General features: G+C 42.5%; 1 protein-coding gene and 1 pseudogene across 15 annotated transcripts in view; both read right to left on the minus strand.

Annotated features, from left to right (window-relative positions):
* Nucleotides 1-11,638, minus strand: part of PARD3 (par-3 family cell polarity regulator) — a 621,610-nt gene that overhangs the window by 551,911 nt on the left and 58,061 nt on the right. The gene's annotated exons all lie outside the window — the stretch shown is intronic.
* LOC102757733 lies at nucleotides 7,035-8,530 on the minus strand (annotated as a pseudogene).

Consider the following 11,638-nt stretch of genomic DNA (forward strand, 5'->3'; position numbering starts at 1 on the left):
TGCTGGCCTGGCCCCCCACCTGCCATCCCCTGCCAGCCGGTTGCCCCAACTGCTCTCTCCAGATGGCTTGATCTCATCCCTAACGGCCCTCCCCTGCCAGTCTGATCTCACCCCCAACGAGTCTTATCTATGTGTTATGTGCACTTGTAAATAACGAATATAAAAGTGCCTGTTGATTATTGTTTTGTCTTTGTTGTTTGATTTGTTTATTGTTAGTCTATTTAAATACACACACACACACACACACACACACACATCGGCCTAATCTCGCTCCCAACTGCCCTCCCCTGCCGGCCAATTTGGTTCTGATTGGTCAGTTTCTATGCCAGTCAGTGTCAAAACCTCTGCCTCCTAGGCAGCCATTGACTCCTCAGAGTTCACCCAGATTTTTGATTGGTCAGTTTCTATGCCAGCCAGCCAGCCAGCGTCAAAAGCTCCGCCTCCTAGGCAGCCATTGGCTCCTCACAGTTCACCCAGATTTGGTTCTGACTGATCCGTTTCTATGCCAGTCAGCATCTCCGGGCATATCTCCGGGTCTGATCAGAGAAGCGGGGCTGATCAGCAGCCCCCTTGGAGGCCCGAAGAAAAAGAGAGAGGCAACAGCTGATCAACAGCTGTCATGCAGGTTGCAGATCAGACCCTGCCTCTCTCTCTAGGCTTCTCTCAGGGCCTAATCCGCAGCCCCATAGGCAGTCAGTACTGGGTCGCCACAGCAACCTAGCACTGACTGCAGGACTGACTTACAGTGTTCGGTGGAGCCTTCGGTCGGTTCTTACGGACTGTGTGTGTGTGTGTGTGTGTGTGTGTGTGTTTGTGTGTATATATTCCAGAAAAGATGGAAATTAGTAAGAAATTTTAAAGACTGTCTCAGAACTATCCTCAAGTTAATAAATGCCTACACCCTGTTGCCCCCCCTGTAGGAAGCATCCCTCTGAATCAATCTTCATAGGAAAAAAAACAATAGGTGGTCAGGCCATTACTGAATTTCCCGAGAGCAAACAGGATGTGGGAATGAGGAGAAAGAACATGAGTAGTACACATGGTTGACAGTACAGGTCCTAGTAAGATTCTCCTAGACCCATGGTTGGCAAACTGCGGCTCGCAAGCCACATGGGGCTCTTTGGCCTCTTGAGTGTGGCTCTTCCTAAGTCTTAGGAATACCCTAATTAAGTTAATAACAATGTACCTACCTATATAGTTTAAGTTTAAAAAATTTGGCTCTCAAAAGAAATTTCAATCGTCATACTGTTGATATTTGACTCTGTTGGCTAATGAGTTTGCCGACCACTGTCCTAGACAAAGGGAGGTAGAGGCAACTAGAAAAGGCCCCAGCCCATTAAATTACTAGGTTACTTGTCTCTTGCCTTTATTGTGATCCTGTAAAATGGGCACCTGCTCTTGGGAGTGTTATTAAAAGTCTCATTTTCGCCATGTTTTTGTTTCCTAATCCGTCATTTGACATTTGGAAAGGTAAGCCATTTCTCACAATTTGGGGATGCATCCAAGACTTCTGTACGTGTGAAGAGGGAAAGGCTGGTTTAAAGGGAGGTGTGCCCCACCCAATTTTGGGTGGCCTCTTGGCCTAAGCCCCATCTCTTCATGGATGGATGATATTGAATAGGACCAAGACTGTTTTTCTTTGGAAGATGACGAAAATAACACAAGGGAAATAGACGCAAGACAACCAGACAAGCCATATGCATGGGCCAAAGTTGTTAAGCTATAAGAAATAGATGTAACTAAAATGAAGGGTTTATGATAAAGCCTTTCAGTGATAATCCAAGGAATATTAAAATTACATTTTGTCACCAATAGTTGGCCTCATATCTCAAAAAAAAAAAAACTACAAAAGTTAGAAAACTGGAAGAATAGAAGTATAAAAAAGCTATTTAAAAAGGCTGCAGGACCTGCTCCCTTCCCCCTCTGCCTTTTCTCCAGCCTCATAAGCCTAATTGGTAACTTAAACGCTTTGGAGCATTACTGGGTTAAATAGTAAAAATAATAATAATAATAATTTTTAAGACCTAGGTATTTTGAAATAACAGATTACTGAAACATTAATTAACCTGAATTTGACTTGTATGAAGAATCTAGAGCAGCGGTTCTCAACCTGTGGGTCGCAATCCCTTTGGGGATCGAACGACCCTTTCACAGGGCTCGCCTAAGACCATCGGAAAATACATATATAATTACATATTGTTTACAGTAGCAAAATTACAGTTATGAAGTAGCAACGAAAATAATTTTATGGTTGGGGGTCACCACAACATGAGGAACTGTATTAAAGGGTCGCGGCATTAGGAAAGTTGAGAACCACTGATCTAGAGGATAAATTTGAATCTATTAATTGAATGATTTGTATTTTATTTGAAATATATCCTTCAAAATGTGAATGTACTACTAATCTGAGAAATACTAAGTATTTACCTTTCCACCTAAAATTTAAGGCTTCTAAAAAGCTCAAAGTTCAAAGTTCAAAAAGCTAAAAGTTAAAAGAAATTATATGGTTGTAATAATAAAATACATAAACTATATTCATTTTAAGGAAAATAATTCTTGTGTTTTCTCGGGAAAAATTAGTAGTTCAAACTATAGTCTTTATGTGTGTGTCTGTGAACTACATGTGGTAAAATTTCAACCTAGAATATAATGTTTTATTGGCCTAATTTTTAAAAAAAAGAATTAATTCTACGGTCCAGACAAAATTTTTAATATTATTAAAACCAGTTTAATTAATGCCCTTTAGAATAATTATGAAAAGTTTGTGATATAATCTTTAAGTTAAATATATTTGAAAATCTTTCTAAGTGTAAATATCAAGACCTTGATAAAAGATGACTTTGGAACATTCTAAGGGCCCTGGAATGATTCAAGGATTTATTCTCTCTTCTTAAAAGAAGTATTTTTTTTAACTAAATTAGGCCAATCTAATACAAACAGTCCTCGGGTTAGTCGGACTCGACGTACATCATTTCGTGGTTACGTCACCATCTCCCATTTATTTATCAAAAAAAAAAAGTTTCATCATTTCGATGTATGTACATATGTGCTTCATGTTTTTTATTATTTATTTACCACAAGTAAAGGTCAGGAATTGTTATCTGTCTTTTAATTTTTTTTACTGTTTCACTTCATTACTGCTGTGTATGTGCTCCATGTGAGTGACGTAGGTGCTTATGTAGGGTGGGTTCCGACTTATGGCAAAAATTGCATAATGTCGCACCGTAGGAATGGATCTCCGATGTAACCCAAGGACATACTGTATACTTAAAATCATATGGGAAGCTCTGTCACATAAAAATAACTGTGTTCTATTTATATGCATGTATTTTAAATGTTATAGAGGTTCAGAAAGTAACTTACACAAATTCAAAGCCAGGTTCAAACAGAAAACTTTCAGGTATAGCATATATCCAGTCAGGGACACCAGGAAAGCTTAGTGGTGATTCTCTGCATCTACCAGTGACACTCTGGGTATTTACATTTCATATATTGGGGTTTTATAAATTATTTTCAATGTTTAATAAACCATTTCCAATAAGCCATGTGCCAGATGTTATTCTTTATATACAAATTTTTGTTGTTCTCTCTGTCATTTTACTAGGATTATTATTTACCAAAAGGCTGCTGTCTCAGAATATCATAGAAAAACAAGGTTTTCCATCAATTCCATTTTAATCAAATCTATAACCATGCCACTTTTGAATTTTGACATTTATGGACAGCCACTGCTCTACTTTAATGCATTTATAGGTATAGAAAACCCATGAAAAGAACTCTGACTTACTCTAAATTGCAGACTTCTAAAAAAGTCATATCTTTAAACTAGATAAAAATTTGTAAAACTTCAGAAAATTACTAATTAAAATTAAATATATATATATATATGTATCTACACTAATAAAAGAGAAAGATGCAAACTGACCGTCCCTTCACGATGCTCACAGCCAATCAGGAGTGAGAATGCAAATTAACCTCATCGCCTCCATGGAGACTGACAGCAGGAAGAGACGGCCCCAGCACAGCACGGCCTGCTTGGCTGTTGCCGCGGCAATCAGAGAGTAGGCAAGCCCGGCCTGCAGGCAGTTCCCAGCACGGTAAACTTTATCATTTGATATTTAGATTTTTTGAACTTTTTCTAATAAAGATAATACTGAAGTTAGCACCTTTGACCTCTTTATATATACATACACACACACACACACACACACACACACATATACATACACACACACACACACACACACATACATACATACATTGGTATATACACACAAAAGGTAATACTCCCTTCATAGCATGCCTAAATGAAATATACAAATGAACACTAGCCAGAAAAGAATAATATTCAGAATTTAAACCTAAAAATTTTTTTTAAATCTCTTCCAACACTATTTACAAAGTAAACTAAAAATTATTATTCAAGCATTAAATCTCACCATTAATAAGACACTATAAGTAAAAAGAAAGTTACTTTTACTTAAAATGTATACATTGCAAATGTATACATTGCAGTATTGGCCAGCATGTCTCTCTCCTACTTGTTTTTCTGGAAAGCAACCAAGTTGGTTGTTCTGTTTGAAAGAAAGTAAAAGTCTTTAATATAGCAATTTATGGCAAGCCCAGGGGGAAAGCAGACTTTAACAATGTTTACCCAATTAGAAAAAAAACTCCCTAAATGGGGCTTAAGAATTTCTCCAGGAAAAAATACAGAAAGGAATGCCCTTCAAATATCTAGGAACCATAATTGAAAACCAATGTATTAGGCCTCAAAAGGTAAAAATACAAAAGAATTGCCTTAGGACCCTAAATGACTTTCAAAAATTATTAGGGTACATTGGTTAAGACCTTCTCCAAAAATCTCTATGGAAGAAATGACAAATTTATTCAATATACTTAGGGGTGATTCTAATCTTTCCTCGCCCCAAACATTAACAAATGAAACTAGGATGAAGTTAGTAAGAATTAAACAGGCAATCTCCTCAGCCCAAGTAGCACAAGTACAACCTAAGTTGCCTTTATTAGGACAGATTAATCCTACTACAAATAGTCCACTGGGGTCATCTTCCAAAATAAGGACTCTGCTACTATTATTTAGTGGGTCCACTTAGGGCATCAATCCTCTAAAACTGTGGTTACATGGCTCAATTAATATCTCGACTCAGAAAGCACTGCAGGCAGATTAAAGAATAAAAACCACAATGCATTTATCTTCCCCTTACCTGGAAGCAAATAGAAACCTTATTTCAGATTGATTTGAATTGGCAAATTAGAATAAATGAATATTTGGGGGAACATACTAAAAAACAAATTACTACAGTTTTTATATTACACCCCTATACCAAAAAATACTAGGCAGGAACTTATTCCTGGAGCATTAACTATTTTTACTGACAGCTGCTCTAATGGCAAAGCTGCTTATCGTACAGTAAATTCAGACCAAGTCATCCAGACTAGTCACACCTCTGTACAAAGAATTAAAGTAAAAGCTATCAAGGCTGCATTGCAGAATTTCCAGAAGCCTCTCAATGGTATTTCTAATTCTGCCTATGCTGTTGGCCTGGTAAACAAAATTGAGACTACTCAATTAAAATGACTCAGTGACCAAAGTCTATTTATACTATTTAAACAGGTACAACAAATTGTACAGCAAAAACAATATCCCTTTTATATTACTCACTAGAAGCCCGGTGCACGAACTCATGCACCAGTAGGGTCCCAAGTGGGGTGGGGAGGAGCCAAGACCCGATCGGCCCTCTGGGCAGACAGTGAGAAGCCCTTGCTAGCCTGGGATCCAGATCCGTCCCAGAGACGTTTCTGCCAGTTGTCAGGAGCCAACTGCCAGCTGCTTTATTTTTTTTTTTTGACACTTTAACTGTTTATTCCATAATCAGAAATGGATCTACGTTACCACAGAGGATGAAACCTCGCTGTAATTAGATTGAAATCAGAAAATAGGTAATTTCACACAATGTCCCAGTTATCAACCCAGATGGGTGAACAGGTAAAATAACACATGAATGAGGGAAATCTAACAGGCTGAGGGGTTCAAGAATGTCACCGACATGGAAACAAAATCTAAGTGCTCTAGAAACCAACACCAGGCCGGCCACAGGCCTGACTTCACAGGATGGCCCTAACGTGCACAGGGTGCTGAGCTCTATGATGGCTGCGTATCTTTCTGTGTAGTTGTCTGTGAGCCAACTGCTCTCTTCCTTCTCATTTAGGGCGAGCAGCATGTGAGGGCAGAGCACACTGTGATGGAATGCAGAGGGCTGCCCGGAGCTGAGGGGAGTGGCCAGGACCACAGGGTGAGAGGTGAACACAGGGGACAACATCTCACCCAATTGTGGGGCGGGCTGGCTGGCCTTCATCTGCCTGACCCAGGGAGGGACCGAGCAGGGTGTCCACCTCTCCATTCTCCATCCTTCCATCTGTGATACCTGTCACCCTTGCCAAGCCTCCCCCAAAGTGAGTTCAGCTAAATCCCTGAATGTAAAAGGGTCCAGGGGAGATGCCTCCATTCCAGTGCCTCCTGATTCCCAATGACAGGAACCTGGTCTCAGGACAGTGGCCACAGCTGCAGAACATAGATCTGTTTCAAGAAAAGTTGGGATGCAGACTTTCTTATGAGCCCCTATTCCAAATGTTTATTCACATTGTGGCAAAGACACCTCCAAGAGTAACATAAGTGGGTAAAGTCAGGGCCAAACCCGGCCATTTCCTCACCCAATCATTCTGAGGCACGTGGACAGAAACAAGTCTCAGCTCTTCACAGGACACTTCCGGGGGTTTTGTAAGTCTAAAGGACAGTAGTCTGTCTCCTCCATTCTTGTTCTTTGGGATTTTTTCATCGTCGGATAAAAGGATACGTACATTGGGACAATCCTCTCAAGATACAATATTCCAGTTGCACCCCACAACAACAGCACCCCTCAGAGGGAGGGAGCCGACAGATGAGGAGCAAGGAATTCTGAAAACCAAAACGATGACAGAGATGCTAAGACTTTCCTTCACGTGTCTGACACCCCTTCTCAGGCAGCCTGCAGGCCGGGTGTCTGCTGGACCTTTACCACTTGATGTCCTGTCAGGCTGCCCTGGGCCCTGCTAGGTGGTGTGCAGGGCCGCCTGAGCCCAGGGGGAGTCGTGCCTCGCACCCCCAGCCACTTCTAGTACAGCTCTTGCACATGGGCGCTGGTCTCCAGGGGCCACACTGGGATGGCAGTGTAGATGCTTCCATCTGCCGCAGCAGTGCCCTGTCTGCACGTCCATCCTCCGCCTGGGCCTGGCCCCTGCCACTTAAGCATCCCTTGTGCAGGCCAGGACCTCCACGAAGTGGCAGAGGAACTTGCCCCTCTACAGCTTCAGGACCACTTCTGGATGTTCCAAAAGCCATAAGCAGCCTCCAAGCGTAGCAGAACCTCTACGTCCCTTTCAAGGGTGACCTCCTGGAAGTCTTTGTTCCTCAGGGTGTGGTAGGTGAGCAGCCCCATGTCCTCAATGAACAGCTCCTTGGCCATGTGCCTGAAGATGTGCACCAGGTACCCGTCGGAGCTGGCACCCTCGTGGAGCCTCACCACCTCCTCCTCCATGTCTCCAAACAGAGCGTCCACGGCAGCGTTCAAGGTAAGGTCACTTTGCTCCATTATCTGGACAATTTCACCTGAGCCTAACATGCAGTCAGCACCCCAGGAACTATGCAAAGCTGTGGGAACACCTTCTCGAAGGGCCTCCAATTTCTTGTCATAACACGGGGCCACAATGACGTGGAAAATCTTGTCTGTGGACAGGTTCTGCCATCTGGCGAAGTAATCCTTCACCAGGGAGCCCATGATCTGCTAGGGAGACTTGGCCATGCAGAAGTGGGCGGTGATGGGGTGACCCAGCATGCGCTCTACATATCGGACGCAGCTGGGGCAGGCGGAGGTCCGCATGGGTAGCCGGGGCTCTTCCTCACAGTGCTGGTGGTACCCACACACAAAAATTCTTTCTGACTATCTAGGATGCTGAAGTCCGTGGCCATAGTCATGTCAAAGACAGTGCGCCCCAAAGGCTTTTGAGGAAGCCACAGAACCATCTGGATGCATCAGTGACACTAAGGCTGAATTTAGCAGCAAAATAAGGCAGAGACTGAGGACACATTGACACTGCCAGCACTTGGTGCTGTGAGGTATCACATTTCTTATTAAGGTTCAGAACACAGAAGAAGTCCTTGGCGTTCTGCTGAGAAATTTGGACTCCTTCCTCTGTGGTCGCACAACTGTCACACGCCAGGCAGTCACTCAGAAATATATTGGCATCGGCCAACTTATGGAATTCTCCCTTCTCTCTGTTCTCCTGAGCCGGACTCCGGATGCTGACTGCGGCATTCTCTTAGTCATCGGTTTTTGTTTCTTTACTACATTCCTTCCGTGTGCAGTGATCACACTTCATCTGGAGCGGGGCGGACGGGGGCCGGCTTGAGTGACCTGGAGGAAGCACGGGGAGAGCAGTCACCACTGGTCACCCCTGGTACTGCTGGAGGTATCCTTTCTTCCCTGTGGAATGTCCAGGGAAGCGGCCACAGTGCCCGAGGCCTAGTTCGAGGAGGCCGGCAATGCTGTTGGGATCATGCTGGCAGCACTGGTCCATTGGGGACTGGCCCGTCCTCTGGAGCTTGAACCTGCAGGACTACTGAGGAAGTGAGTGGCTACAGCTGGCCTGGTGGGCCTCCTGAATGGGTCGGTCAGAACCGGCACTGCTGTGGGAGCACACTGACCATGAGGGGTCAGCTCCTGCATTGAGCGTCTGCCACCTGGTAGTCAGTGCGCTTCATAGTGACTGGTCTACCAGTCGTTCTGGTCATTCTGGTCACTGGCTTTTTATATATATAGATATCAGGACTCATACCACTCTACCTGGTCCTTTAACAAAAGGAAATGCATATGCTGATCAATTAGTTACTTTATTACAACAGGCCACAGAAACTCACCAGCTTTTACATCAGCCTGCCAAAATGTTATCTAAACAATTCTCAATCAGTCAACAGCAGACTAAACAAATTATCAAGGAATGTCCCACTTGTATGTTACATCTGCTTCAATGGCCTCATACAGGAATTAACCCTCGAGGATTGATAAGGGACCATATCTGTCAAATGAATGTAATACATTATACTCCTTTTGGACACCTTGGGGCATTGTATGTCTCTGTAGATACCTTTTCAAAAGTCCTTTGGGCCACCACATCTACAAGGGAAACAGCGAAACACATCATTAATCATTGACTAGCTACTTTTGCTGTCATGGGAATTCCAAAAATTATTAAAACTTATAATGGACCTGTATACACAAGCTGTCATTTTCAGCAATTCTGTACAAAATGGAAAATTCAACGCATTGCAGGAATACCATAAAATTCCCAAGGACAGGCAATTACAAAACGCCAACATTAGCGGCCAAAATCCCAACTTGAAAAACAAAAAGGGGAAATACTAGAGAAATCTTCTGTAGGTAGACTACACCAAGCCTCAATTACCTGAAATTTTTTCACTTATAACGCTGATGGCAAGACACCAATGGAGCCTCACTGGTGTCATGATGAGCCAAAGAAAAAAGGCTTAGTCAGATGGAAGGATCATGAGTCTGGTTTATAGAAGGGTCCCAACCGACCCTTTATTAACCCCTTCCCCGGCAGAAACGTGTATACTCGTTTTCACAAAATGTTCTTTTTCAGTCGTAGACGAGTATACTAAGAAAATATGGTAAAAAAATATGGTTTATAGGAAGACGAGTTACAAACTGTTTTCATAACCAGCATCAAAAATACTATATAGAACCAAAATAAAAAAATTAGTCTGAAAAAGAAACGTTTTTAACAAAAAAATTGTTGGGGAAGGGGTTAACCTTTGATTGAGAATATGCTTATGTATTTCCATAAAACTCCTCCAAGCCCATGTGGATTCCTGCAAGGAACATCAAACTTAAACATGGATCTGTGGGAGGAACTGACCAAATTAATGAAGCCCTTGCACCTGGAGCCTCAACCTGTACCTGTGGCTGCACAAAACAGAATACTCCAGCCCCAGATAGCAGCAGCCCCAGGCAAACTTACAGACTAATTCCTTAGATACCTAGCAACTATTTTAAAAGGACATGAAAGAATTTGATCCTTTTCCCTGGATCTCCCCACATTTGCCTCTTAGCATAACCACTATTGTCTGTCTCATTCTGGGTCTTATATGTTTACTTCTAGTCTGCAAAGTGTCTTAAAAAAATAAGCCCTACAGATGGCATACACTTTTCAAGATTTATTAAGAAAACAAAAACGGGGAGATGCCAGAGACTAACGCATAACAGTATTACCATGGAAGTGCAAAAAAGACACTGGAATATGAATGGACCTTGACCTCAGCAGGGCTGACATCAGCATGGGATTACTCCTGCTGTGACTGCTATGGCTCAGGCGATTTCCAGGCGATTTCCTGACTGATCATCTTTACATTGTTTACTAAACTTTACCTTTGATTCTATCTGCTCTGCCTATATGCATTGCTAAAGGGCAAACGTGTAACCAACTGAATAAAAAGCAAGCAGGACCTGGACTCATGGTTCCTTTTCTTGCAAGAGGCTCCGTCTGGCCCCATGCCTTAACAAAGAAACAGAATTTCTGGAGGATGAGGCCCAGAAATCAGGATTTTAAAAAGATTCCCACGTGATTCTAATGTGCAGCCAAGGTTGAGAAACACTGCTCTATGTAGTCCCTTAATAGGGGAAAATCACCAACAGCTGAAACAAGCAGGTCAGAAGTGGGTATTTGCCGAGGGAAACACTTCAGGGTACAAGAGCAGATTAAAAAGATCTGATTCAACACACATCTGTTCTGCCACAAACGACCATCTGCTTCAATCCCAAACAGCAAAACATTTCAGCTGGAAGTGTCAAATTTGCCTCCTAATCAAGAAACAATTATCCACATTTGCTACTAGCCCCAAAGATTCTTTGAAACTCCTAGAGCAATAGTTAACAGAAAAACACAGGTACACATTCTAATGAGACTAGAACTTGGCCAAGATTCCTACCAGCTATATTTTAAGTAATTAATTGGAAAAGAATTTAAAGACAAGTAAAAAATTGAGTTGGATACTAAAGACTCAACATTTCTTCAGACCCAGCTTCAATGTGAAAGGAGGCATTCCAAATAAAGGATTCCCAAACTGCCACCCCATGCAGCAGCACACCTGGGACCAGAGAGAGCAGCTCATGGATTTAGAAAAGTGTAATTCATGAAGACAGGCTGAAAAGGTAGCACATGGCAAACTGAAGATAGGGTGAAAGTCTGCACTTGTTTCCACAGGCAACCAAAAGTCTCTGGGGTTCATTCAATGAACATATACACTGAGTGGCCAGATTATTATGACCACCTGAGCTTTGTAGGCAAATTAGCCGTACACTGCATCATATGGGATATGGAAGCCAAAGGCCTGTTCGAACACCTTTGCTGTCTGCAGTTACCAAGATAAACCGTCTCCAATTCGCACAGGAACACAAGGATTAGACAGTCGAGCCTTGGAAAAAAGTCATGTGATCCGATGAATCACATTTCCAGTTGCATCATGCAGATGGCAGAGTGAGAATTTGGCGGAAACAGCATGAAATCA

The sequence above is a fragment of the Myotis davidii genome, unplaced genomic scaffold (assembly GCF_000327345.1).
Source record: "Myotis davidii unplaced genomic scaffold, ASM32734v1 scaffold405, whole genome shotgun sequence".
Lineage (NCBI taxonomy): Eukaryota > Metazoa > Chordata > Mammalia > Chiroptera > Vespertilionidae > Myotis > Myotis davidii.